The sequence below is a fragment of the Phoca vitulina genome, unplaced genomic scaffold (assembly GCF_004348235.1).
Source record: "Phoca vitulina isolate PV1807 unplaced genomic scaffold, GSC_HSeal_1.0 scaffold6, whole genome shotgun sequence".
Taxonomy (NCBI): Eukaryota; Metazoa; Chordata; class Mammalia; order Carnivora; family Phocidae; genus Phoca; species Phoca vitulina.
In genome coordinates this window covers 39,339,532-39,366,399 of record NW_022589709.1, presented here as the reverse complement: position 1 = coordinate 39,366,399, position 26,868 = coordinate 39,339,532, and the positions used below count along the sequence as shown (strand labels likewise).

At 37.4% G+C, this 26,868-nt stretch overlaps 1 protein-coding gene and 1 pseudogene across 1 annotated transcript in view; one reads left to right on the top strand and one right to left on the bottom strand.

The window, feature by feature from the left end:
* The window catches only part of ADGRV1 (adhesion G protein-coupled receptor V1), a 538,587-nt gene that overhangs the window by 268,266 nt on the left and 243,453 nt on the right, over positions 1 to 26,868 (top strand). The gene's annotated exons all lie outside the window — the stretch shown is intronic.
* LOC116632247 lies at positions 21,138 to 22,225 on the bottom strand (annotated as a pseudogene).

Genomic DNA, 26,868 nt, shown 5'->3' with positions numbered 1-26,868 from the left:
GACCTGAGCCGAAGGCAGACGCTTAACAACTGAGCCACCCAGGCGCCCCTGGTTTGGTGTTCTTGAGGTTTTCTTAAATCAACTGCGAGGGAGATGACAGTTTTGTTCAGCCCCACCTTTTAAAACAGTCAGCTCTATCTTGCCTGTTGCCACCCTTCTCATTGTACTGTCCCAGAAAGGCTTTTCTATTGGTCTGCATTATCTGTAGACACTGTATTAATTTTGCTTTGTTTGTATATATATTTTTAGAGATTTACTTATTTATCTTAGAGAGAGAGAAAGAGCAAGTGTGTGAGCACGGGGGGGTGGTGCGGGTGGAGGGCAGAGGAAGAAGGAGAGAGAGAATCTCAAGCAGACTCCCTGCTGAGCGCAGACCTGGACTTGGGGCTCCACGTGGGGCTTGATCCCATGACCTTGAGATCATGACCCGAGCTGAAATCAAGAGTCAAACGTTTAACCAACTGAGCCACCCAGGCGCCCTTGCTTTGTTCGTATTTTTTTTTAATTTTTTTATTGTTATGTTAATCACCATACATTACATCATTCGTTTTAGATGTAGTGTTCCATGATTCATTGTTTGCGTATAACACCCAGTGCTCCATGCAGAACGTGCCCTCTTTAATACCCATCACCAGACTAACCCATCCTCTCACCCCCCTCCTCTCTAGAACCCTCAGTTTGTTTTTCAGAGTCCATCGTCTCTCATGGTTCGTCTACCCCTCCCATTTCCCCCCCTTCATTCTTCCCCTCCTGCTATCTTCTTCTTCTTTTTTTTTTTTCTTAACATATATTGCATTATTTGTTTCAGAGGTACAGATCTGAGATTCAACAGTCTTGCACAATTCACAGCGCTTACCAGAGGACATACCCTCCCCAGTGTCTATCACCCAGTCACCCCATCCCTCCCACCCCACCCCCCACTCCAGCAACCCTCAGTTTGTTTCCTGAGATTAAGAATTCCTCATACCAGTGAGGTCATATAATACATGTCTTTCTCTGTTTGACTTATTTTGCTCAGCATAATACCCTCCAGTTCCATCCACGTCGTTGCAAATGGCAAGATCTCATTCCTTTTGATGGCTGCATAATATTCCATTGTATATATATACCACATCTTCTTTATCCATTCATCTGTTGATGGACATCTTGGCTCTTTCCACAGTTTGGCTATTGTGGACATTGCTGCTATAAACATCGGGGTGCACGTACCCCTTTGGATCCCTACATTTGTATCTTTGGGGTAAATACCCAGTAGTGCAATTGCTGGATCGTATGGTAGCTCTATTTTCAACTTTTTGAGGAACCTCCATACTGTTTTCCAGAGTGGCTGCACCAGCTTGCATTCCCACCAACAGTGGAGGAGGGTTCCCCTTTCTCCGCATCCCCTCCAGCATCTGTCATTTCCTGACTTGTTAATTTTAGCCATTCTGACTGGTGTGAGGTAGTATCTCATTGAGGTTTTGATTTGGATTTCCCTGATGCCGAGCGATGTTGAGCACTTTTTCATGTGTCTGTTGGCCATTTGGATGTCTTCTTTGGAAAAATGTCTGTCCATGTCTTCTGCCCATTTCTTGATTGGATTCTTTGTTCTTTGGGTGTTGAGTTTGATAAGTTCTTTATAGATTTTGGATACTAGCCCTTTATCTGATATGTCATTTGCAAATATCTTCTCCCATTCTGTTGGTGGTCTTTTGGTTTTGTTGACTGTTTCTTTTGCTGTGCAAAAGCTTTTTATCCTGGTGAAGTCCCAATAGTTCATTGCTTTGTTCGTATTTTTAAAATGAGAGTTTTTTTCCCCCCTAATCTTAAGTATTTTCTAAGTGCTTGTGTCTTTATTGCTTGTGGTGAGTTGTTGAAACCTTAAGAACTGGAGATATATATCTTTCTTATATATATATATATGTATGCTTTTATGTATATATATATATATTTAAATAGCCATATAAATGTCTTTTTAAAAATACATATACCTTTATATATGAAAAACATAAAATACATATATATATTTACATATACAGTGTGTGTCATGTAAGCTTGTGCGTGTGTGTGTGTGTGTGTATACTTTTGGAAATTGAAATAGGCGTATATTTCAAAAACAGAGAAATACTCTGTGATGAAACACTTGGTGTACTGCTAAGTACTACCTGCTATAAACACTGATATGCATAAATTCCATGTAATCACAACACTGTGAGGTAGTCAGTATTATTTTTATTACCTCTGCATTACACATGAGAAAAAGGACCCCAAAAGATTACGTTATTTGCCCCCTTCCGCCACCCCACATCAGCTAGGTCTGTCAGCTCCAAAGCCCTGCTCTCCCTCCCCACCCCTCTGCAAAGGACACCAGAGAACTCCTCCGTGGTGCCTTTTCCTCCCCTTCCATGGAACGGAACAGCATGGTCTCTTGGAGACGTTTTTTAAAACAGCTCTGTTGAGATACAATTCATAGACTGTACAGTTCACCCATTTAAAGCGTATAATTCATTGACTTTTAGTATACATGCAGAGTTTTGCATCCATCACCACCATCAATTTTATTTATTTTTTCTAGCTTTATTGAGGTATAGCTAACATTTACTACTATACTAATCATGTTAGTAGGTCTCTCTTAAGTCTCGTTTTTAGTTCTCTGACATCTTGCTTCCTTTTGTAAATCTTTTCAATGATGGGCCCTTACAAAATTGGTTCTTAAATTTACAAGTATATCTGTAAGTCCTAGGAAGTCATGTCTTGGAGCTTTAGCAGCTTGCTCTACTGACAGAGTGTCTTACATTTGGTTTCCCATCTGCCTAGCTAAGCTTTAAGGTCCTGAGCAAAAAGACTATTCTTTTTTTTAGTATCATATGCTATACCAAATGATAAACAAGAGGGCCAAAATGACAATAGTTATAAAAGTAAAGCAGCTTTTCCTATAGGCTTGTTAGTTGTGTGGAGTCTAGAACCACCTTTCTAGCAAAGCCCCATTTGGATCTAATCTCCCAAGTACGCAAACTCTTGTGTTCTGCCAGGGACGGGAGGAACTTGGTTTCAGGCACTATGTTTTGATTGTAAGGGTGAATGTTATTGCCAAATTGAAACATTTACATGTTACATATCAACAGCCAAGTGCATTTCATGGCCAAATTTCATCTGCAGAAGATGGCATGTGTAAGTGATCTTATGGGGCTAGGCGTGGAAACGGAGAAATTCCATAGCAACCCCAGACCCCACCTCTAAGCCCCACTCCAATTCGTTTTATGCCCTCGCCCCTTTAGAAATACAGAAATCAAAGTTAAATGAAAGTGTGATACTCTGAGTTCATATTCTCAATTTTTTTATATTTAAAAAATTTTTTCAGTACAGATTTCCCTTTTAAAAAATATGCATAGAGTTACTGTATTTGGGAATTAAATGTATTTTATCTCGATGCTTCCAGAGTTTATCCCAATTGTTATCATGTTCCTGTAAACCATCTCTCTTCTACAGTAGCCTTGAAACTATCCCCCATGGTTTTACTCTGGCCCTGGTCTTTATAATCTGTTCTCTTCTCGGGGCCAGAGTAGTCCTTTCAAAGACTTAATCCACCCAAGTTATTCTCCCACCTAAAATCCCTCAGTCACTTCCTATAAAAAGATGAACTTTTGACCTTTGTCCAGCAGACCATTGAGGATCATTCCTGCCTACTCTGATCTCACCTCCTCCAGTCTCTACCCATTCACCCAACACCAGCCACAGTGGACACATTTCAGTTTCTTAAACATACCACCTCCTTGTCCTGGGTTCTGGGTTCTAGTTAACCCCCAAGCCTTGAAGTTGTGCACCAGTGTTTACTTATTCATAAATTTATTCATCTGTCCATCCTTCACACTCAGCTCTTACTTTTATCACCTTGGAACAGCCACCCTGAGTAGCCCCCTGCTCCACAATATCACATCACTATTTATTTTATATCATTAATCAGTATCTGGGCTCTCTTGTTTATTTATTATCTTCTGTCCCCTTCTTCACTTCCTACTTCTCACCTCCTGGAATAGAAATTCCATTCAGTCAGGAATTGCCTGTCTTGTTCATTGCTATGTTTCCAGCACCCACAAAAAACTTTTTGGCGCATACTAGATTTTCAGTAAGAACTAGTTTATAATGAGAAAAATAATTAGGTGCAAGGAAATTGTAGGCTTGCTCCTTTAAAAAAAAAAAAATTCTTCAGCAATTTAAAACTAAGTTATCACCATTTTCTCATGAAAATAAGCTCAATTCCTTAAAGAAAAATCAGAATTAAAAAGATTATTCATATCACTAAAGAACTATAATGTTGTAGGGTCTACACCTTACAAAGTGCATTATAACTCTTGGTTTATAATTTAAGTGCACTCAATTCAGAATTAGTTTTTCCAGAAAAATAGTTACAATGAGAAGTTAAGATCCCAAGCCAGCCACCCAAGCCTATTCAACTCTTAATCCGGCTATTATGGATCCTAATTGTACTTAGTAATTTTTCTTCATGTTAAAACACATTCTGATGTCTGATTGGGAACTTCAAGAAAGCCCTTCCTACTCCGACAGCCTGTCCTTTCTTCAGAAGCCCGAAGAAGCAGACCATAGAGGCCCAGCCTCAGGAGGGGAATTGGAGGCAGGTGATGGGGAGTTAGAAGTGAGAGGCAGACTTCTGGAAACTTGCTTCCTGAGTTCAGGGAGATGTTTCTGCAAGTGCCTTCGATGGCAGATGTGAAGGTTTCTGAATCTTGTGGACAGTAGTACGAGGACAGGAATTTGTCTCTTAAAGCGGCTTTTTTAAACTTCTTATTGAGAAACAGAATTAAAGATGAGAGAACAACCATTGGAGTATACAGAAGAGTTTTCTTAAATAAGATCTCTCTGTATTCCAGAAGAATAACATTTTGTGTTCGACTGAGTGAGCACTGGGTGTTATACACAACTAATGAATCATTGAGCGCTACAACAAAACTTATGATGTACTACTATACACTGGCTAACTGAACATAATAAAAAAAAAGATTGAGTGTAGACAGGATAGATAATAACTAACTGTAATAGCTAATTTTAATAAATAATTAACTTGTAAATGTCTATAGTGCCAAAGTAGATAATGTGGGCCATTAAAATAAGGACTTAAGCTACAAGGTTATCATATTGATAGTATGTTGGAATTAGGGCTGAGATGAAATATCCCAACATACTGTAATATGTCTAGACATAATGAACAATCCTGCCGTGTTTAGGTCATGTTTATAATTATGATGAAACTACTGAGCGTTTCTGAGTTTATTCTATTGGATACCACACTCTCAAAGCCTTTTAACCTATGAGTAGCTGAGAGCATTTGTTATAATGCTTGGTATTTTGCAAACAAATGAGCTGATGAGACATAATAATCATAAAACCTTGTTCCCTCCCCCAAAAAATATTTTTAAAAGTTGAAGTCTTTGCACTAAGGAATGTGGTTTTATACCTTGGAAACCTTCAGATAAAAAGTGAGTTAGTTAATTTTCTTTGCTTTCTTGAATCTGTAGAGAAGTGTTCAATAAATATTTGTTTTAGTAGGGCAATATAAACATGTTAAATTATATAAATAGAGGCTTGTAGGTATGGCTTACACTGTTTCTTCACTCCACAGAGGTACAAAGGCCAGAGGAATCTAAGAGATTAACCTCAGGAAGTCAGAATAGCTGGATTGCCACTGTTTTAACTCAGGTCATGGTCATCATTACTGTTTATTTATTACATACTTGTGAGACCACATAAAAAATGACCTGTATTATACAAACAGTCCACACGTGAACAACCTTTCACTCTAAGTTTGGGACTATTCTTTTGAAAGTGTTTGTTAGGGTTGATTATTGAAGACTCTTGTGTGAATATAGAAAAGTCAGATGAGGGCAAGCAAGTCTGTCTATCTCCTATTTGAGTCTTAATCAGAGCAGCAGAAAAATCTATTTATTCTCAAAAAAAAAAAAAGAAAAATCTATTTATTCTCTAGGTAACAAAAAGAAGAGAATCTTTACCGAAATTTTTGTAGAAGCCCAATTTAAATTTATCTCTTTGTATGTAACAGCTATTCATTGTTCCCATTCCACAAATATTTAGTGTTATATGTAATATGTCAGGTTTTTTGCTAGGAACCACAGACATACAGATAAATAAGATGTATCCTCAAGCAATTTATAGTCTACTAGGAAGGGCATAAACATGTAAATAAATGAATGCAATAAACTATTAGAGGCCTATGATGGCGGCCTGTACAGCATACAGTGGGAACAAAAAAAAAGAAGAAAAAAGGGAGTTATTAATTCTATCCAGGGTGAGGGGTGGGGTCAGAAAAATCTTTTATAGAGATAAGAATGCTTAAACTGTCTTGAAAGATAAGAAATCTTTACCAGGTAGAATCTACATATAATTAAAATACAGACATTAGTAAAGGCAGAGGAATGGGCTGTGTCTGGTGGGATTAGTGATGCAAAAGGATTGCTCTATATTAGAGTATATTCTGTTTATTTTGCAAGGCTTCAGGGATGGTTCAACTGGTTAAGGTCTGCTGGGGAGGAAGGGAGAATTACTTCCCTGGCAGATTTGGAAGAGATGGGGAGTAGTCTCCAGACATGAGCTGAATTGATATTTGAGGAAATGAGAATTTCTTTTTTTTTCTTTTTTAGGACTTTATTTATTTATTTGACAGAGAGATAGTGAGAGAGAGAGATAGTGAGAGAGAGAGATAGTGAGAGAGAGAGCACAAACAGGGGGAGTGGCAGTCAGAGGGGTAGGGAGAGGCAGGCTCCACACTGAGCAAGGAACCCGATGTGGGACTCGATCCCAGGACCCTGGGATCATGGCCTGAGCCAAAGGCAGACGCTTAACTGAGCCACCCAGGTGCCCTGTAAATCAGAATTTCTTGTAGGTTTTTCAAGGATAAGAATTTGGGTACCACAGATACATTTTCATGTCTCATGAGCAGTTTTCTTAGAAATGTGTTAAATAGTCTAATCTGAAAAGGCCACCATATCCAGTTCTATACTACTGCTCAAAAAAAAAAAAAAAATCAGAAGTCTCTGTTCTGTAAGGTGTCAGGTGGTTCTGTAGGGTTTTTGTCTTTTAATAATGCACAAGATAATACCTCTTTAAAAGTGAAGCATTCATCACACATTAAGATAAAAATCTATTTCATATTTTAAAGAACAATTCCTCCAAACAACTCCAATGAGCTCTTTGTTACTAGCTCAAGCGAAGAAACAGGAAAAAGCTAATCGGGTATAAAGTGTGGTTTTCAGTGTTACTTCAAATGCAATCTACTGCAGTCATGTTAAAGGCCCATACAAGTATAATTTAATATAGTTTTACATATTACAGTATTTAAACTTGCATAAAAATATTAATACAACACTATATTTTATATGCCTTTTACATAAGCCCCAAGGACAAATTTCAGAAAAACACGACAGTGGAGTTGTGGTAACTTCAATGTTTAACTGTAGGAAATATATCCTGTGCATATTTTCCATAATATTACCTTTTGTGAATCTACTATTGAATTCATGTTTGTAAGGTAAAGATAGAATTCAGAACATAGAGAAATACAGTGAAAATGCCACAAGAAAATATTTGTGTCATTGTTGAAAGTTCAGCATGTGTACCTCTTTTCTAAGTTATTAATAGGCCTGAGAACAACAATATAAGCAATTTCTCCTAAATAGAAGCGAGTCTGAGAGAATAGACTTCCGTCAGAAGTGGCTGATGTTAGGGAGAGGGGAAGCTGAATTCAAACAGTTTTGTGAGAAACTAGAAAAGAGGAAGCAATTCAACTTCACAATCGGTCACTGATACTTGGTTTACTCTCTTTGGAGTTTACAAGTGGCTGCCAAGTTACGTATCACGCAGGCTGCCTAATCCTTGGAGGCCTCTCTTCCAGCTGATGTCTGCGTCAGTGGTGGCCATGAGAGAGGAAACAACTTGAGGAAAAGATTGTTTACCACTTGAGTTTAACATGGAATTAGACGGCTGAAGTAAGTGGTTTAGAACACCACTGGAATGCTGTTTTGTATACATTTAAAAGACACAGTGATTCCGAGAGTTACTGAACATCTAGTCCTAAATGTTAATTAGGATCTCATTCTGAAGGGCACCTTCTTACCACTTCCTTGGAGGTAAATATGAAAAGCCAAAGACATACATTTAATAAATACCTCTTATGTTTACAGTCATGTATAAATTCTGTGTGACATGAGACAAATAATCTGACTAACAAGCCCCAAAGTCATCACAGTCGTGTTCTCCAGAAGATTATAATTAAGGAGAGCTGGGTATATTTATAGGTATATGAAACAAGAGAAAACAAGAGTTTGAAATTGGCTACATAAATGTGGTAGACTTGTCATCCATTTTTTGTTGCACATTTACACTTTTTCCCACTTACAGATTATAATTTACTTGAGGGTAAGGACTCTAACCACATTTGTTTGTTAGATCTCCTTCTGTGGACAAGCTGGAACAAATGGGAAAGAAACCATTGACCAGCTGCATGTGAGTAATTCTTTCCCCAGGATAAGCCCACTTTAGCTTTCAAGTGGAGAATGGCTTGGGGAAGGTGTTGTAGAACGAAGGTCACAGACTCAGACATGTTTGAAACAAGGTTTTTATTCCTGTTCTCCCAATGTGCAAGCAAATTTGCAGAAGGAAGGGAAGGAAGCATCCACCAGCAAAAGCAGGGTGAGGACTCCAACCTCACTTCTAGGAGTAGAACCTAAGATTCCCACCCCCACTGTCTTTCCAGAAATTGTTTTGAGGTCCACAGAAAAGATAGACGCTTATATTCAGAAGTAAACCCACTTAACATATGCATTTGAAGAGCAGTCTGTGTGCACATTTTGAAAACAAAAAAAGTATCAGTAAATAAAATCGGCTATAAATTTGAAAGGAGATTTGAAAAGAAAAGAAAAAGCAATTTTCATTTAGAAAAATAAATAAGGCATGACATGAGAGTAATACAGTTAAGATATTTTGTTAAAGTTTAAAAAAAATTTTTTTTACTTTTAAAATGTGTGACATATAGTTATTTTGATTATGGAAGCACTGATTCCCCTCATCAAAGGAAGAATGGCTTTTCTCCCACTCCTAAACAAGATTTAGCCTTGTTTCTTGAAATTTAATTTTTTTTATTGTGCTTCTTTGATTTGATTTTTTCCCTTCATTTTCCCAAATGGAAGTGGCATATATTTAAAGTTTTAATTCAATTAAACTAAATTATTTTAAGAAGGCATTTTCAGGTGGGTTTTCTTTTTCATTTCATTTATATAATTCTTAGAGGGTAATAGTATTGTTAATAATACTCTCTTTGAGGGGCACCTGGATGGCTCAGTCAGTTGAGCATCCAACTCTTGATTTAGCTCAGGTCATGATCTCAGGGTCATGAGATTAAGCCCCACATCAGGCTCTGCGCTGGGTGTGGAGTCTGCTTAAGATTCTCTCTCTGCCCCTCCCCCACCCCCTCTCCCTAAAAAATAAATAAATAAATAATAATCTCTTTGAGCTTCTGGTGTGATCCAGAGACTTTAAATATGCTTCTTCATTTTATTTTCACAGTAGTGCTATCAGTGGCCATTATTGTCTTCATTTTATAGCTCTGTAATCTGAGACTCACAGAATATAATTAAATCTGCCCAAGAAGCCATAACTATGAAGCAGGACTAAGATTTGTACCCATGTATGTGTCTGAATCTTTTATCCACGAAACTACCCACAAATGTCTATAAATGTGCATATGTGTATGTATATCACATGTACATACTTTGTTATGCACCCATCCTTAGTTGATAATTGATGGAATATTTTGTATTTCTTGGATTCTACTTAGTACATTGCCAAGAAACTGCTGGATTTCACCTGTGCAATTTTTGAAAAGAAATTAAATGATGCACTCCAGGAAGGGTTCACATTTGCTCATTATTTCTGGCTTAATCAAATTAATGGGAAAGAACAAAAAGTAGCTAAGACCAGAGCCCCTGTAACCAGTGTTGCTGGAAGTTATGCCCCTGTTACTTTGACGTGTGTGTGTGTGTGTGTGTGTGTGTGTGTGTGTGTGTGTGGCCAAGGGTCTAATTATTGGGCTGTTAACAATATAAGTACTCATTAAATGTGCTACCATTTAATAGACTTTTCTGATCACAAACCTTCATTAAAAGTCTTAGAAAGGTGTTTTGTTTTTTTTTAATCTTGTATTTTTCCATAAAATTCATCTCATTGGATAACTGAAGAGAGGTGGACTCTGGCCAGTGGTTCACAGTAAAGAATGAAGATTGGGTGTGTGAGTGATGCTCAGAATTTGTAATATTTCTTTGCTGTTTTTATAGTATTGCTGCAAATTGTGGAAAACAAATCTGGAAAATTGTAGAGATTGGAAAAAAGAGGCATGAAGAATAAAATATGGGGCAAACTTATATTTAACTTTTGAATATAAGCTAACTTTTACTAAGGATTAAGCCATTGGAAGAAGTTCTAAAATTCATGTATGGGAGAAAATTACAGATTTTCTCAAAGGTTTTAGAGCAGTGACCTTTTCCATTAATATGTTTGCCTCCACATAGAAAGCTGTTTCTAGATTTTAAATTTTAATTTAATCTTTTTTTAATTTTAATTTGATATTTTGATTAAGTATAATTATTTTAAAACAAAGATTTTTCTCACTTCTGAAACCAGTTTTACAAAGCTCTGCAATGCTTCTTTGTGTGTCTTTCTCACTCATTTTAGAGGGGCCGATAGGAAATAACAGTACTGAATACTCTGTTGAGAATCACATATTGTACCTGTTTTAAATCTCCATCTTACAGATATGGAGACAAATGAACTTACCCCTGGTCTCTTGCCTAGGAACTGATGAAGTTGTAAATAAAACTTACATCTTAAAACTTATATTACAGTTTTTTTTTTACTACACATATATTTTTCATAACAAGCTTTTAAAAACTCCTCTCTGGGATATTTTCCATTTAAAATTTTCAAGAAAGCTTTGTTCTGCATGAGAAAGCTCCACCTGTGCCCAGACAGGCCTTTGGATGCACTTACTGCTTACCTGCTTAGACATGATAAATTGCTCTCTGTGTTGGCATTTTACATATAGAAAATGAACTCCTTTAAAAAAAAATCTTATTGAAGTGTAATTAACATACAGTGTTATATTAGCTTCAGGTTTACGATATAAGATTTCAACAATTCTATACATTACTCAGTGCTCATCGCCATAAGTGTGCTCTCAATCCTTTTTATCTATTTCACCCATCCCCCACCTACCTCCCCTCTGGCAGCCATCAATTTTGTTCTCTGTATTTAAGAGTCTTTTTTTGTTTGTCTCTTTTTTTCTTTGTTTGTTTGTTTTGTTTCTGAAATTCCGCTTGAGTGAAATCATATGGTATTTGTCTTTCTCTGTCTGACTTGCTTCACTGAGCATTGTACCCTCTAGGTCTATTCATGTTGTTGCAAATGGCAAGATCTCATTCTTTTTTATGGCTGAGTAATATTCGTGTGTGTGTGTGTGTGTGTGTGTGTGTGTGTGTATACCACATCTTCTTGATCCATTCATCTATCTATGAACACTTGGGTTGCTTCCATATCTTGCCTATTGTAAGTAATGCTGCAGTAAACATAGGGGTGCATATATCTTTTTATGAAATAGTGTTTTTGTTTTCTTTGGGTAGATACCTAGTAGGGGAATGACTGGATCATATGGTGACCAGTAGCATATACTGATCATATCTCTCATGGAGGATGAGCGACAATATCCAAAAGTACACAGATGTTTTTAATCAATGAGTAAGTACAGAATTAAATATTTATAAATGATTTTTAACATGAATCAAATTGTATTTTCAAAACTCTAAAAATTGTATCAATAAATGTCCTCAAAATCATGTTAAATTAAAAATCCTCACTTTAAAAAATGTCTGTGACCATATTATATATTATGCTATTAATAACTCAAGATCTTTAAATTAAGGTAGATATTTTTGACAGTAATATTTTCATCAAAATGGCAGTTCAGTAGGGAAAAACAATTCTGTCTCTACCTTGAAAGTTCAGGCTTTGAACATAATCTTAGTGGGTCTATGCCTAAAACTACTAGCATCAGTTATCTCTGAATTGATTTTGTTTGTCCAAAGATATGATTGTGAAGAATTGTGATTCTTTCTAAAATATTTTCAGATAAACCCTACACAGATCTTTAGTGATAGTGATATTATACTAAAAATTACATGTTCATCTTTGGTAACCAGAGGGAAGGCCATATCTTGCTTCTGTTTTCTAGAATAGCTACATGGTATTTCAGGCCTTGAAGAGGATGCCATACTAGAGAGGCAGCAAGTATATATTCATTCCTAAACACTTACCTGTTTTTTTCTCTTTTTCTATTATTTCAATAGATATAAAATCTGATGTCGAAGTGCTGATCTTCAGATCCCTACTTAGTACTTGGAACGTTTTTATTTTAAATCATGAACTGGTCACTCTTGTGATACATGGTTTCCGGTCGCAGCTTCCATATTTAACTGGAAGCAGTATCGGTACAATGCCAGCTTGCCCCCCCGGCTGGAAATTTATTTGCATATGTGCAGAATATACCTCTTTCTAACTGCCACTTCTCTAGTTTTTTTACTTCTTTTGCATTTCACCTTCTCACACCTTTTCCTAACCCACCCCCTTAAGGCCATCATTCTTACCCTGCCCTTGGTGACTGTCAGATGTGCCCACGTGCTCTTCATCCTTTTATTAACAGAACTGTGACACGAAGAGGTGAGTTTTAGTAACTAGCACTGCACACCCTTGAGGGGAAAGAGTGATAGGTCCTGTTGGTGTTGATTTGCAGATGGGGAGTCATAATGAACAGAATGGGTGTGGTGTGGTACATGAGACCCCTTCTCTTCCTTGTGTGGCTCCTATTTAATTCATCATCCTTAGCATTACTTATTCCTCGTTGCTTTTCTCCTCTCTCGTTCTTGTCCCTCGTCAACTGAGGGATCACACTCATAAAATAAAAGTACTTCTCATATACTTTAACCTTATTGACATTAACCAAGTGTTTCTTTTTTCTTACAAGTTTTACAGCCATAAGTAGGATTTCTCAATCTTAGCACAATTGACATTTTGGGGCAGAAAATTTGTTGTGAGAGACTGTTCTGTAGGATGTTTAGCACCGTCCCTGGCCCCTACTCACTAAATGCCAGTAGCACCCATTTCCCTAGTTGTTACATCAAAAAATGTCTTCAGGTGTGATCATATGCTTCCTGGGGACCAGAATCACCCCCATTTGAGGGCCACTACCCTAGACAACTAGTCTAATTCCTTTCATCATTTCTTTCTACACGTTCTATGAAATTATCCTGTTGTTTTTAAATTACAGAACAATGATCTCATTTGACTTCAGGATGTTGGTTTCGACACTACTGGGCATTTCATTGCCTCTGATTCTTTTTGTTTCGTATCGTGGTCTCTTCGAGAGCTGCTAATACAGGTTCACAGTGTTGTTTTTGTGTGCGATAGTGAAAAGATAATTTCAGTGACACATATACTGGGTGCCTGTGATAGTTGATTGCCTTATCAGTCTAGCTACCGTTTGAAGAATATCTTGGTGATTACTCTGCCTTCTGATGTGCTACCTGACGATTTTTTTCAAACCAAGCTACCAGTTTCAACTTTTTGTGGAAAGTAGACCCCACATTATCATTGTTTTGTTCCCATAGCTCCAAAACATGGAACAAGCCTTTTGACTGTCCTGGTATTTGCACTGAAAGCTCTGCATTCTGGTAAACCCTTTAGTTGTGAGAAATCCAGGATAGTTCAAATCCTACTTGATATTCCTTTTATTTCCCTTTCAATCAGAGCATCTTAGCCCTACTTTAATTTCTGTTGTACAGTGGAATGGGGAATTTAGTGCAGGAACACTGAGGTCCTGGGAATGAGGTGGGCCTATAGGTGTGGTATGTGTAGTCTCACAGTGTTTTCCAAAAACTGAGTTTGAATGTTTGCCATGGACCTCCCGGCCCCGTGTTATTTTATATCTGGTTCCTCTACACATTTGTGTTGATTGCCTTGTACCTGATGGTCTTTGATTTGCAACCCTTCATTTAAGGACTGCTTCCCACTTTATTATTTGGTAGAGAAAATCTTTGGTTTTCTGTAGATTTTTAATAAGACAAACTCATAGATATATTTGTTGTTCAAGGTCTCTTTCAAGGGGCACCTGGGTGGTTCAGTCAGCTGAGCATCCAACTCTTGATTTCCACTCAGGTCATGATCTCGGGCTCAGCTCAGTGTGGAGTCTGCTGGAGATTATCTCTCTTCCTCTCTCTCTGCGCCCCCTCCACTTGCGTGCTACTAAATAAATAAATAAAATCTCAAAAAAAAAAAACAAAACAAAACATTTCTTTCAGCTATCCCATAACAAGAAATCAGCTTTATGAAGTAATTTACAATCTCTTGGCATTGCTTTTAAAATGGTTGCTTGCTCCCAGGCAATTAACTCAAAGACTTTTTAAACTGTGGAGACTTTACAGGTGAAATAGCAATCTGTGTGATGTTGATTAAGGATTATTAAAATTATCTTCTCCAGGGGCGCCTGGGTGGCTCAGTTGTTAATCTGCCTTCCGCTCAGGTCATGATCCTGGGATCGAGCCCCACGTCAGGCTCCCTGCTCAGCGGGAAGCCTGCTTCTCCCTCTCCCACTCCCCCTGCTTGTGTTCCTGCTCTCGCTATCTCTCTGTCAAATAAATAAATAAAATCTTAAAAAAAAAAGTATATCTTAGTATAACTCCTCCATAATTATGTAGGAATATTCCAATACTAGCTCAATTCCTTCAAATTAAAGTTTGTATCCACAAATCTCCCTTTAAAATGCAAATTTGTGGGTGATAGCAAATTCATCAGCATATAAAAATTGTACGATCAACTTATTACACAAGCCTACGTGAAATGGGACGAGCTTTGAGAAGTGATCAAAGGAAGGGTTATGAAGTTGGTTTGTCTGACACAGGTAAGGACTCGGTTGTGACCATTCCAAACAGAGCAGTATGGAGATGTGGAGTGCTAGGAAGGGATTGGCTAACAGAATATAAATTGAGAAAAAGAAATGAATCTGCCTCATAATTTGTCTGGGCCTACTTGTCTTAACCTGTTGTTTTAAGGAGTTAATAAATACCAGGGTCTTTAGGCTAATAGCATGCTACAGAAAAGAAAAGAAGAAAAGATAGTGGTGTTACTTATTCCCTACCCTTGGTAATATTGAAGTGGGTTGGCCAAGAGCTCATTAACTCCAGCATGGCCAGTACCAATCCCATGATGCCCTTTCCTGATTTTAGGATAGCAGTAGTCATACTTAGAAGGCATCCGCAATCCAGTTGCTGATATTGTCTGTGTTTTCTTCTTACAATGACAAAGCACAAATTTACTGAGCACTTGAGCCAACCTATTGTTCTGGAGGCCTGTTCTTGGCACTGTTTTATAGGAACTTGCTCAAGGGAACCCTGACCAGAGTCTTGCTAGTAGTACCTAATAGACAGATACCTTTCAGTTTCCCTTTGAAGATGGTATAGATTGCATGGACCACTCTCTCCTAGTAGGTCTATGGCTTTAGCTCCTCAGACTCCTCTTCTGGCCAGATACCAATTGCTGGAATGTCTTAGTTCACTGCTGGGCTCACTTACTTTCTGTTTCTATGACAGTATTTAACAGAATGGTAGTAGGATGAGACCCACCTATAGAGTTTAATACAAATGCAGAATCAAAGTCCCCACCCCTAACCTACTGAATCAGAATTGCCCCAGGAAATTTTTCTGCATGCTGGAATTGTAGATACACTCCTCCCCACTCTCCAGCAGTGATCTCATCATTAGCTATAGCTTTAAGTACCATTTGTTTGTTCCATTACTTGCAAATTTATATCTCCACTACAAACCACTCTTTGAAGCTCTGGTCTTATATACTTTGTTGCCCCTCATTTCTCCTCTTGGATGTTTCATAGGTATCTCCAACTTAACATGTCCAAACAAAATGTTTAATATTCCCTCAGAACTTGTTCCTCCCACATTTTTCCATATCTCAATAATTGGGACCATCTTTCCCAGAGTTTCTTCAGCATTATTCATTCCTTCCTGCACATTACCCACAGTATCCAACCTATCAGCAAGTTCTGTTGATCCTACCTCCAGATTATGCCATGGCTTCATATACTTTTTTTCCAAACCCATCCACTACCTTTTTTCTAGCCCACCATGTGCCTTATGTGACTACTGAAATTGGCTTCTAGTTGGTCTCCCTGCTTCACCTTTAGTTTGCTTCCAACTTAATCTATATTGAGAAATCAGTGTCATCTTTTAAAAATGTCATGTATGTCCTCTGTTGAAACCCTTTAATGGCTTCCCACTCCTCTTTAAATTCAGTTCACACATCTTAGTGTGGCTTCTATAGCAGTGTGTGGCCAGCGTGGTGGGCCTCATCAGTCTGCCCCCTTCCCCAGCACTCGGCCCCTCACTCACTATGCTCCAGCCACAATGACTTTGCCTTGGTTCCCTGAGGGTCCCCTGTCTGGAAACATTTGTGGGTACAGTGGCCTCTTCCTAGAATACATTTTTCCCTTGTCCTTGGCTCCCCACATTGCAGATCCCTTCACTCAAGTCAGGGATCATGTTAAGTGTCACGTTCTTAGGGAGACCTTCCTCATCATTTACTTTATTCAGACCTCCCTCATCCTCAGCACACAGTATTCTCCCAGTTCATTTTTCCTTTCCTCTATAGTACTTGGCATGTTGTGGTTATTTATTCATTCATTGCTGTTTTCCCCATGAGACCGTATGCTACGGGAGGGTGAGAACCATGGCTGCTTTCATTACTACTGTATACTCATCACCTAGAACAGTGCTGAGCCAGTAAAAAACACTCAATGCATATTTATTAAATGAATTAATTAAGGTTTAGATTTAGTTTGTTTGTCCTTAATGTAGGGCCAATAAATGTTAGATGGGGTGAGACTTTTAATAATAACTGATTTCATATTGAAAGTGGAAACCTACAAACTAAAACCTAACTTAGAGTTGTAATAATTCAACTCTACCCAGTATTTCATCTGTCATCCTTTTATATGGTTTAACATAAATATTTAACAACATTAACTAGCCAACCCTTAACTTCCTTTACTTGTGTAATTCACAGTAAGATTTTGTACCACAATTTTTAAAAATTCAGCCTTCCAGAAATTTATGTGGAAAAAGAACAAACACAAGGTTGACCTTAGATACAGGTGTAAAATGGCCATTTGCCTACACACTCTGAATTGAGGGAGGTTATAAAAGCAAAAACAACTAAAAGGTATTCATTAACTCTTGATTGTTGTTCCTGAAATTTCACCATTTTGAATATTGTCTTCTCCTTGGGGTTCTGTTAAAATCATATGTACACGAAAGGGTCATTACATTATCAGAGTTCAATGTACATGAGATCTAGTGCATCACTTTTATCCTAGTAGAACTGGATAGCAATAAAATAATTTTGTTCTTCTAGGAGTAAGAGTGAGCTTTAATAGAAAACTGATCCCCATATAACTCTATGATAGCATAATTTTATTGTTAAACAGAAATATTTATGTAAGTTTCTGCCCATTACTATGCTGTGAGCTCATAAGAGCAAAAAAGGGGTCCATCATTATGACATCACATCATAGAATTCACAAAATTGTATTGAAAGAATGAATAGGTAAACCAAATATATATTAGCAACTTTTTGTGGCTTGTGCCAGTATTTAAAATAAAAAATTCTGTACAACAATTGAAATGATGTTAAAACATGCATAAATATGCTTATGGACTTTGGAGGAAGAAATAAGTCCTAGCTGGCCTTTTTTCATTGATAATACATAGGTATTTGATACCGGATACCAAGTGTCACACTTGGTGTTTTTAATCATTGTAGTACAAATTTGCTTTTCAGTTCTTACATTAGGTCCTTTGTGTTCTTCCTTCCTTCCTTTCTTTTCTTTCTTTTCTTTCTTTCTTTCTTTCTGTCTGTCTTTCTGTCTTTCTGTCTTTCTTTCTAATTGAAGTGTAGTTGGCACACAATGTTACACTCGTTTCAGGTGTGTTTTCTCCTTTCTCATCTAACCATTTTCACCTTCTATGCTTGGCTTATTTTTGTTAAGTGGTGCAAACATTGAGTAACATGTATTGACGTTGGCACACTTTCACAACCCGCCTGTGGCCTTTCTCCTTATTACCTTATCTGACACTCTTTAAACTGTATTTTTACTATTCTTGCACAACTGATTCTAGTGAAATAGAGAAGCCATCATTTTTAATCCCCTGTCTGCTATTTTTCTCACAGCAGGAGCTGTGGCTACTTCTGGGGTATCATTAGCAAGTTAAATGCTGAATATCACATTTTGGATTGTGGCCTCTTATGAGTCATTTGTCTTTTGAACAAGGTGTGTCCAATGTTGGAAAGAAATCATAGCAAGGTCTACACTGGAGTGCCAACAAGCTTTTCAAAAGGAGTTGCCACACCCAAACCTAAAGCATTTTTTTCAACAGCTAAGATTAAGAGTAATTAACATTTAATATACCCCCACTTATATGTCCATTAAGTTTCCATGAAAATTAACATTTTAGCCATGCGTGTCAGCACTCATGTTAACTTCTTTATCTTTCAAAGATTTGTCTTTATTAGAATGGTCTTTTCTTAGCAGAGATCTTTGTTTTAGATTGACTGCTTTTCTATAAAGAGTAATCTTGCTCTGTGGAGGCTGATGGTCTAGATGAACTGATGTCAACATTGTGGGCTCTTTACAGGCCTCCATTGTTTATTATGCAGAGGAGGCTCATGTGGGTAGTGAGGAAAAAGAGCTTAATTCTATGACCTTGTACAGATCATTGCTTTCAGTGCTGAAATCTCCTCCTAAGTAAGTATATCTCCTCCTAAGAGTACTTTTTTGTTGATGGTCTATTTCAGTAGGAGGGGGAAATTCCTTGGTAGACCTATTTTCTAAGACTTTACAATATAAAAAGAATTAAAATGTATTTTTTTTTGTCATTTGTTAACCTTTTCTGTTTGTGTAAAAGTAGCCATATTTTTTTACTATTATGTAGTTTTCTGTGACTATTTTTTGTGCACAAGTTGGGATTTAACATCCTTCTGTGTATTTGAGAAAACCCTATCTAATGTATATAAAGTTAAGCGGAGTTGTTGTAGTATTTATTAATGTTTTTGTATGAAGAGAATTGTCCTAAGTCAAAAAGATAAGTCCTATCATAAGTGCGTACCCACACATTTGATGGGAAGTCTGTGATGAAAGAGGGGGATGATGGAGAATATTGTCCTTTCTTGCACATAAGCAGCCTTATTCCCTCATTTGAGAGACTTTGCATGCATACTCCAAACCGCTGCAAAATCCTTCATCATTCTGGCTGCTTACTTTAAAATCCAGTCTAGTTGATCAATCTTGTGATTCCTGGAACTGACACATTATTCAAGATTCTTAACCCCAAGGGGAAAAAAGTCTCTCCCATTTTTTTTTTTTTTTTTGCTCTTGATTCTTTAATTTCATTAATAGAGCCTAAGATTGCTTTAGCTATTTTAGCTATTTTTTTATTATGTTATGTTAATCACCATACATTACATCATAGCTATTTGAAATAAATCATAAAGATAGCTTTAGGTATCATACAGTACAAATCATCTTGCACCTTGCCTGTTCTCCCTATGTTAGGTTTTTGAAATGTATGCAAGCTCCTGTGTGCAGTCTGGCTTATGCATCTTACTGGCTGTGCTGTTCTGCTCTGCTTGAATGTACTGTTGCCTGTTTGTTCCTTCCTTTCTTGGTGGACTCTTGGATGATTTCCACTCTTTTGTTCTTCCATACAGTACTTCTGTGACCCCTACAGCGTAGTGGTTAACAGACTCAGAACTAGATTGCATGTGTTTGTGGGTCCACCGAGTTATGCGACTTGGCAAGTTATGAACTGCTGTGCCTCAGTTTACTCATCTGTAAAATGTGGTACATTTTCTATAGGGTAGGTATGTTATGAGCATAATACGGTAAAAGCACAGGAAGGACTTGCAACAGTGCCTGACGCATAGGAAGCATGGTGCAAGTGTTAGCTATTACATGTATTAACACAGTCCTTCTACATGCCTCCTGAAGTGTTTAAGTGTGACACTTTCTCTCGGGTAGATACCTAGAAGGGTAATTTCTGGGCCATAGCAACGGAATATCTCCAGTTTTACTAAAAAATTGTTAAATATTTCTTTAAAAATATTGTACCAACTTATACCTGTGGTGCATAAGTTCCTTTTTACCTTCTACTTCAAGTCTGTTGTCAGACTTCTAATTTTTTTCAGTCTGAGCGGTGACAGAGTAGCTCTCTGTCATTTTAATTTGCATTCCCTGATAAAGAGTAAAGTTGAAAATCTTTTCTAATTGGCCTTTCTGGGAATTGCCATTAATATTCTTTGCTTAAAACAAAATATATAATACTGTATTCAAGCATATGAAATTAAAATATAAGGAAACTCACTTTTTACCTCTAGGAGGAAGGGGCAGAAGAATAGGACTTAGCTGCATCTCTAACATTTTATTTCTTTATTTTTTTTCACACTGATCCGGATTTTATTCAAACATTAGTGAACAATAATGTAGAGACATTGATATGTAAATTTCTAAAATGCTGCATCTTAAATTTAGTTAGCCGAAGACCACATTTAGCTATAAGCATGAGTTTAGTCCTCCACATAGAAACAAGATACTAAACTGTAAAAAAAAAAAAAAAAAGCTTCCTACTGTTTGAAAATCTCAGTTTATTAAGTAGATTGTAAAAATGCATAGGTCTTTAATAAGAGAATTGGCTGTACAAGAGTACTCCCCTTCCATAGTATTCCTTTTTACTTCATATGCGAGTTATTGCTTCTGCTGTAGGATTGAACTCTTACAGCACTAAAAGGCAACTGTTTAGGGAAGAGGCAGAAAAAGGAAAAGGGAATGTATGAAAGGCAGTATTTCCTTTAGGTACAAAAAGCATAATAGTGTTTTAGGAAGACAAGATAAAAGTTACTCAAGGCTAGCTTGGTTCTCACTGAATAAAAACAATGGGCTAAATACTGAGCTCCTCTGTGTCAGTCTAATAATCAGTGCCTTGGTCACCCTATTGATAATCTCTCAGGTAGTCATCTTGGTACTCTCCATGATATTCATCTGGGTGTTCTGCCTGATAATCACTAATTTCAGACCCATTTGCTCCTTTTCCTTGGCTTCCATTGTGAATGACAGGTTCTGTGGGAGTGGCGCAGTATTTGGGATCATATACTTGCCCCCCAAAGCCCAAACACACTCATTCCTTTCTGGGAAGCAACTTTGTTGGTTCCCATCTGTAGAGAAATTGTTGAGTTGTCTGCTGGTTGTAAGGTCAGCTTCTGATCGTAGATATCTCTTCTGGAACCTGGTGCTAACATCCCCGCCTGGCTGGCTCCTTTGTTGGTGCCCAGATGCAGGCTAGTTGTGGTCTGCTCTAAAGGTTTGTCAGTTTGCATTTGGGGATCATAAAGCTGCCTCCTGGTCCCATACTGTCCTACCTGCCTGGCTGGCGCATTTGTTGCAAACCATTTACACGTTGGCCAGCTTTTAATTTTCCTTCTTCAAAACGTTCTTGTTTGTTTTCCGGCATACTTAACCCCAATGTCGTATGGAATCCTTTTGTTTTAGCCAGACCTGCCAGAGCCAACTGTGTAGTCTGAACCTGGGTCGTGTTTCCATTCTCAAAAAGATCATTTGCTTCAAATATGTCCCATGGCTTCATGCCATAAGCCTGAGTAGCATTAATAAAGTTGCCAATATTCTCCAACTGAGGCCAGTTTAACGAGAACTCATTAACCTTCTCTGAGCCCTGGCTGTAGTTTATGAGCTCACAGAAGATGATGCCATCTTTGAAGCCCAGCAGAAAGTTGATGCCAGTGTGCATGCTTGTCACCTCTTCTGTCTAATTTCGAAGATCTTCCCCTGCCTAATGATCATACTTGGAAGCGATCTTGTTCTTGACCTCTGCTGAGAGACTGTAATAAAGGCCCTTGTTGAAGAGGGTTATAGTGGTTCGGGTGGTGGGAAGAGGCTGCGCTCAGGTCTGGGGGTTTCTCTAACTCGGCTTCCCCACTCTTGGCCCTGAGGAGTGGCCACACTGCGAGATGCCCGGAGCTCGCTCCCCTGGGTGGCGCAGGAAATGCTCTGACCTGTAATATTTCATTTCTTTAAACACCAAAAATTTGAAGAAAATTTGAAAAATGTTTATTGTATCTGGGTGATGAGGAGCTGGTGATATTTTATATTTTTCTCATTTTCATAATGTTTTCAATATTTCATAATTTAAAAAAATCAATTTGGGTTTCATTATCAAGCCAGGGAATCATGTTTGGAATTCAGCAATTAAGAAGTGATAACAGGGCACCTGGGTGGCTCAGTTGGTTAAGCAACTGCCTTTGGCTCAGGTCATGATTCTGGAGTCCCTGGATCGAGTCCCGCATCAGGCTCCCTGCTCAGCGGGGGGTCTGCTTCTCCCTCTGACCCTTCCCCTCTCATGCTCTCTGTCTCCCATTCTCTCTCTCAGATAAATAAATAAAATCTTTAAAAAAAAAAAAAAAAGTGATAACAATATTTTAAATATCATTGATTAAGAAAATTAGTATGTATGTGTTACTAAAAGAAAACCAGATACTTTCAGTAACATTTTAATCTTAAAAGTGTAAATAGTAGAATTAAAATAATGATAGCATTCCATTTATTTTAAAAATATAGAAAATAGGGGTACCTGGGTGGCTCAGCCTGTTAAGAGTCTGCCTTTGGCTCAGGTCATGATCCCAGGGTCCAGGGATTGAGCCCTGCATCAGGCTCCCTGCTCTGCGGGAAGCCTGCTTCTCCCTCTCCCTCTGTCCCTCCTCCTGCTTGTGCTCTCTCTCTCTCTCTCTCAAGTAAATAAATAAAAATATTTAATAAAAAATATTTTTAAAAAGATATGGAAAGTATATTTGGAGAGAAAATTCTCCAGCTTCCTGACAATAGAGGATGATTGTGGTTATGATAAAATAATAAAATACCCTACAGAATATTGTATTTTAAATGTTTTACTGAATGTGTTACCAAAATTAATGATGTCCATAAAATTTTACTTAGATATTGTATGAAAGTACCATTTTTCTTAATCTTAGAATGATTTCTGTTGTTTTTCTTTTTTTTAAGATTTTATTTATTTGACAGAGAGATAGAGCACAAGTAGGCAGAGCGGCAGGCAGAGGCAGAGGGAGAAGCAGGCTCCCCACTGAGCAGAGAGCCCAACGCTGGGCCTATCCCAGGACCCCGGAATTATGACCTAAGCTGAAGGCAGATGCTCAACTGACTGAGCCACCCAGGGGCCCCAGAATGATTTCTATTTTAGATATCATTAAAATAGGTTAAATGTGATGTTATTGTCAATGTAAGGAGGCAAATGACATAAACCCATCTGCTATCATTGTTTATCTATGTATATATATTTTTAGTTTGGCATGCAGTGCTATCTTTGTAATAATTACTTAATTTAATTAATGTGGAAACTTTGATTTTAACATGGGCAAATGACATATATGATTACATCACCTTGATAGTTTTTTTATCTATGTTGAAAAGTTATGAGCTCAGAGCAAAAAATGCAACTTAAATTTTACCCATGAGGATTTAAAGGCTAAAGGGTCAATTTTCCTGGACAGTGTTGACTAGAACTCTAAATGAGCTTTTGAGGAAAGTATCAGGTAATCTTTTGTGGCCTTAAAAAATCATTATAGATTTGTTCAATTCCTGTGCTTTGAAGTTCCCACTATTCTCAATACTATAAGACTACATGTGAACATGAAATCACCTATCTTCATATTTTTCAACATGTTTCCCATAATGAATTTCTATTATTTTAAGATGTTTTGATTTGATTATACTAGTACTCTGAATCAGATTTTCCAACACAGATTATAATAGCTTATGAAATGCTTCAGTGATATAAGGATAGAATAATATATAATAAAACTATCAATCTCTTAATTTTCTAGATCCCAAAGTAACAAAGTCTAATAACATTCAGACCTGGAAATTTGAAAATTAGGTGAATTGTGGATATAGTAGTCAGGTATTTAAAAACAGCTGTATTAGGGCACCTGGGTGGCTCAATCTGTTAAGTGTCTAACTCTTGGGTTCAGCTCAAGTCATGATCTCATGGGTCATGAGAGAGCCCCATATCAGGCTCCGCACTCAATGGGGCATTTGCTTGAAGATATTCTCCCTCTGCCCCTCCCCCACCACTGTCTTAAATAAATAAATAAATCTTTACAAAAATTTTAAAAATTAAAAAAAGGAAAAACAGCTATATTGAACATTTTTGGAAAATGAAGTATACACATTTAAAGTGTACAATTTGTTAAGTTTTGACGTATATATATGTATATACCTATAAAATCATCAATACAGTCAAGATTGTGAATACGGTCAAGATTGTGACATACCCATCACCCCCCAAAATTTCCTCTGACCTCTTGGTAATTCTTCACCCCACTCTCTCATTTCCAGCCAACCACTGATCTATTTCCTGTCACAAAATATGAGTTTGTATTTTCTAGACTTTTACATATATTTTTTTTGTGTGTTAACACTATTCATTAATACTGCACAGGTAAGGGGCACCTGGGTGGCTCAGTTGGTTAAGCATCTGCCTTCGGCTCAGGTCATGATCTAAGGGTCCTGGGATTGAGCCCCGCATTGTGCTCAGCAGGGAGCCTGCTTCTCCCTCTCCCTCTGCTGCTCCCCTTGCTTGTGCTCTCTCTCTCTCAAATAAATAAATAAAATCTTTAAAGAAAAAAATACTGCACAGGTAAATTCCAAACCAGGATATATAAGTATTAGATACTTTTATAAATAATTTTTACATACTCATTCATTCCTTAAGAAATGTCTAAAATACAGCTTATTTCTAACTATAATCTTCAATCAAAACTTATCCAGTTGATTTTGGCTTTTGGCCAAGGTGGATAAGAAGGTAGATAAGTTGCAAGAGGACATGTATATTAGTTACCTATTGCTGCATAACAAATTATACCAAAACTTAGCAGTTTAAATGACGGACATTTAATTCTGAAGGTCAGAAATCCAGGAGTAGCTTTGTTGGGTGATTTTGGCCCAGGCTGTTTCATGATGTTGCAGTCACATTATTGGTGAGGGCTGCAGTTATCCAAATGCTTGACTTCACCAGAAATTCTCTTCCCAAGATGGCTTACTCATCTGCCCATTGGCCAAAGGCCAAATTCCTCACTGCCTACTCCTGCAGTTAGAAGGCATCAGACCCTCATATTCTGGACATTTTATAGGATTGTTCAACATAATGTTGGGCTTCCTACAGAGAGAATGTTACAAGAGGGAGAATGAGCATGACCAAAATGAAAGCTGAATTATGTTGGAAGTCATATACCATCTCTTCTCCCATATTCTACTGGTCACCCAGAACACCCCTGGTTCACTATGGGAGGGGACTACACACTTGATTCATGTAGGAGCTGGATGTCATTGAGGCCTTCTTGAAGGCTAGGTACCACAATATGTTTAGGCTATTTAAAATCAAACTGTTCAATAAGTTTTAAGACTCATGTAATCAGCCCATAAACCCATATTAGCCATATCTGTTTGCCTATAATTTACGGGCTGATTACATAACAGTCTTACAATTTATATAAATTAATATAATTATATTAAAATAATAATTTTAAAAGCACGTATTTAGCGTTAACACTTCATTACCAGCATTTGAAAGTAACAATACTGCATTTCTTTTAAATGTCCTCTGTGTTGGGGTGCCTGGCTGGCTCAGTCGGTAAAGCATGTGACTCTTGATCTTGGGGTGGTGGGTTTGAGCTCCATGTTGGGGGTAAAGATTACTTAAAAATAAAATCTGTGATAAATAAATAAATATTCTCTATATTTTAAGAACTTTTTGTTAAATCTAGTAGATATCATCCCTCTGTGTTTTTTTTAGTGTATAAGTATTTATGAGAGTTTCAGAAGAAAAGAGAACCATCTGTATCAGTTAAATTTTCAGCATGTTATAAAAGAATCTGAATCCATTATATATAGTTTTATTCTCAAGAATTAATAATAAGGGGTGCCTGGGTGGCTCCGTTAGTTAGGCATCTGACCCTTGATTTCGACTCAGAACATGATCTCAGGGATCGAGCCCCAGTTGGGCTCAGCACTGGGCATGGAGTCTGCTTAAGATTCTCTCTCTCCCTCTGCCCCTCCGCATTGCTCGTGCGCATGCATGTGGTCTCTAAAAAAAAAAAAAGAAAGAATAAGCATTAAATTAAGAAAGATTCGCTAATTCAATATTTATTTTTCACAAGTTCTACTGTAACAAAAAGTTGTTCATATGAAGATTGTGATTGTATTATTCACACTTTTCAATGCATTTCCAGTATTTTAGGTGTAGATACATTTTAAAAATTCTTCACCAGTGTTGCTTTGAAAACTGGTATGGGGAGACATAAAGAGAAGGATCTGAATGTAAAAATAAATCCCACTTAGAAATTCAGCATACTTTTAAAAGATTATCTAAAGCTAAATTATAGCTTATACTTAAACTCTAATAAAGACTCAAAATATTAATAGATATTTTCCTATATTACCAGTGATACCAAAATAAGCCCCCAGTGCAAACAATGAAAACTAAATTGAGCACAGCATCAAAAATCTGGCAGTAAAATCACTTTGCCCCACCCTGTAGCACATGCTGTTCTCAAGGAAGAAGCAGTACGTTCTAAAGCTTAAGGTTTGGCAAAGGTTCTCATCATTCTCAG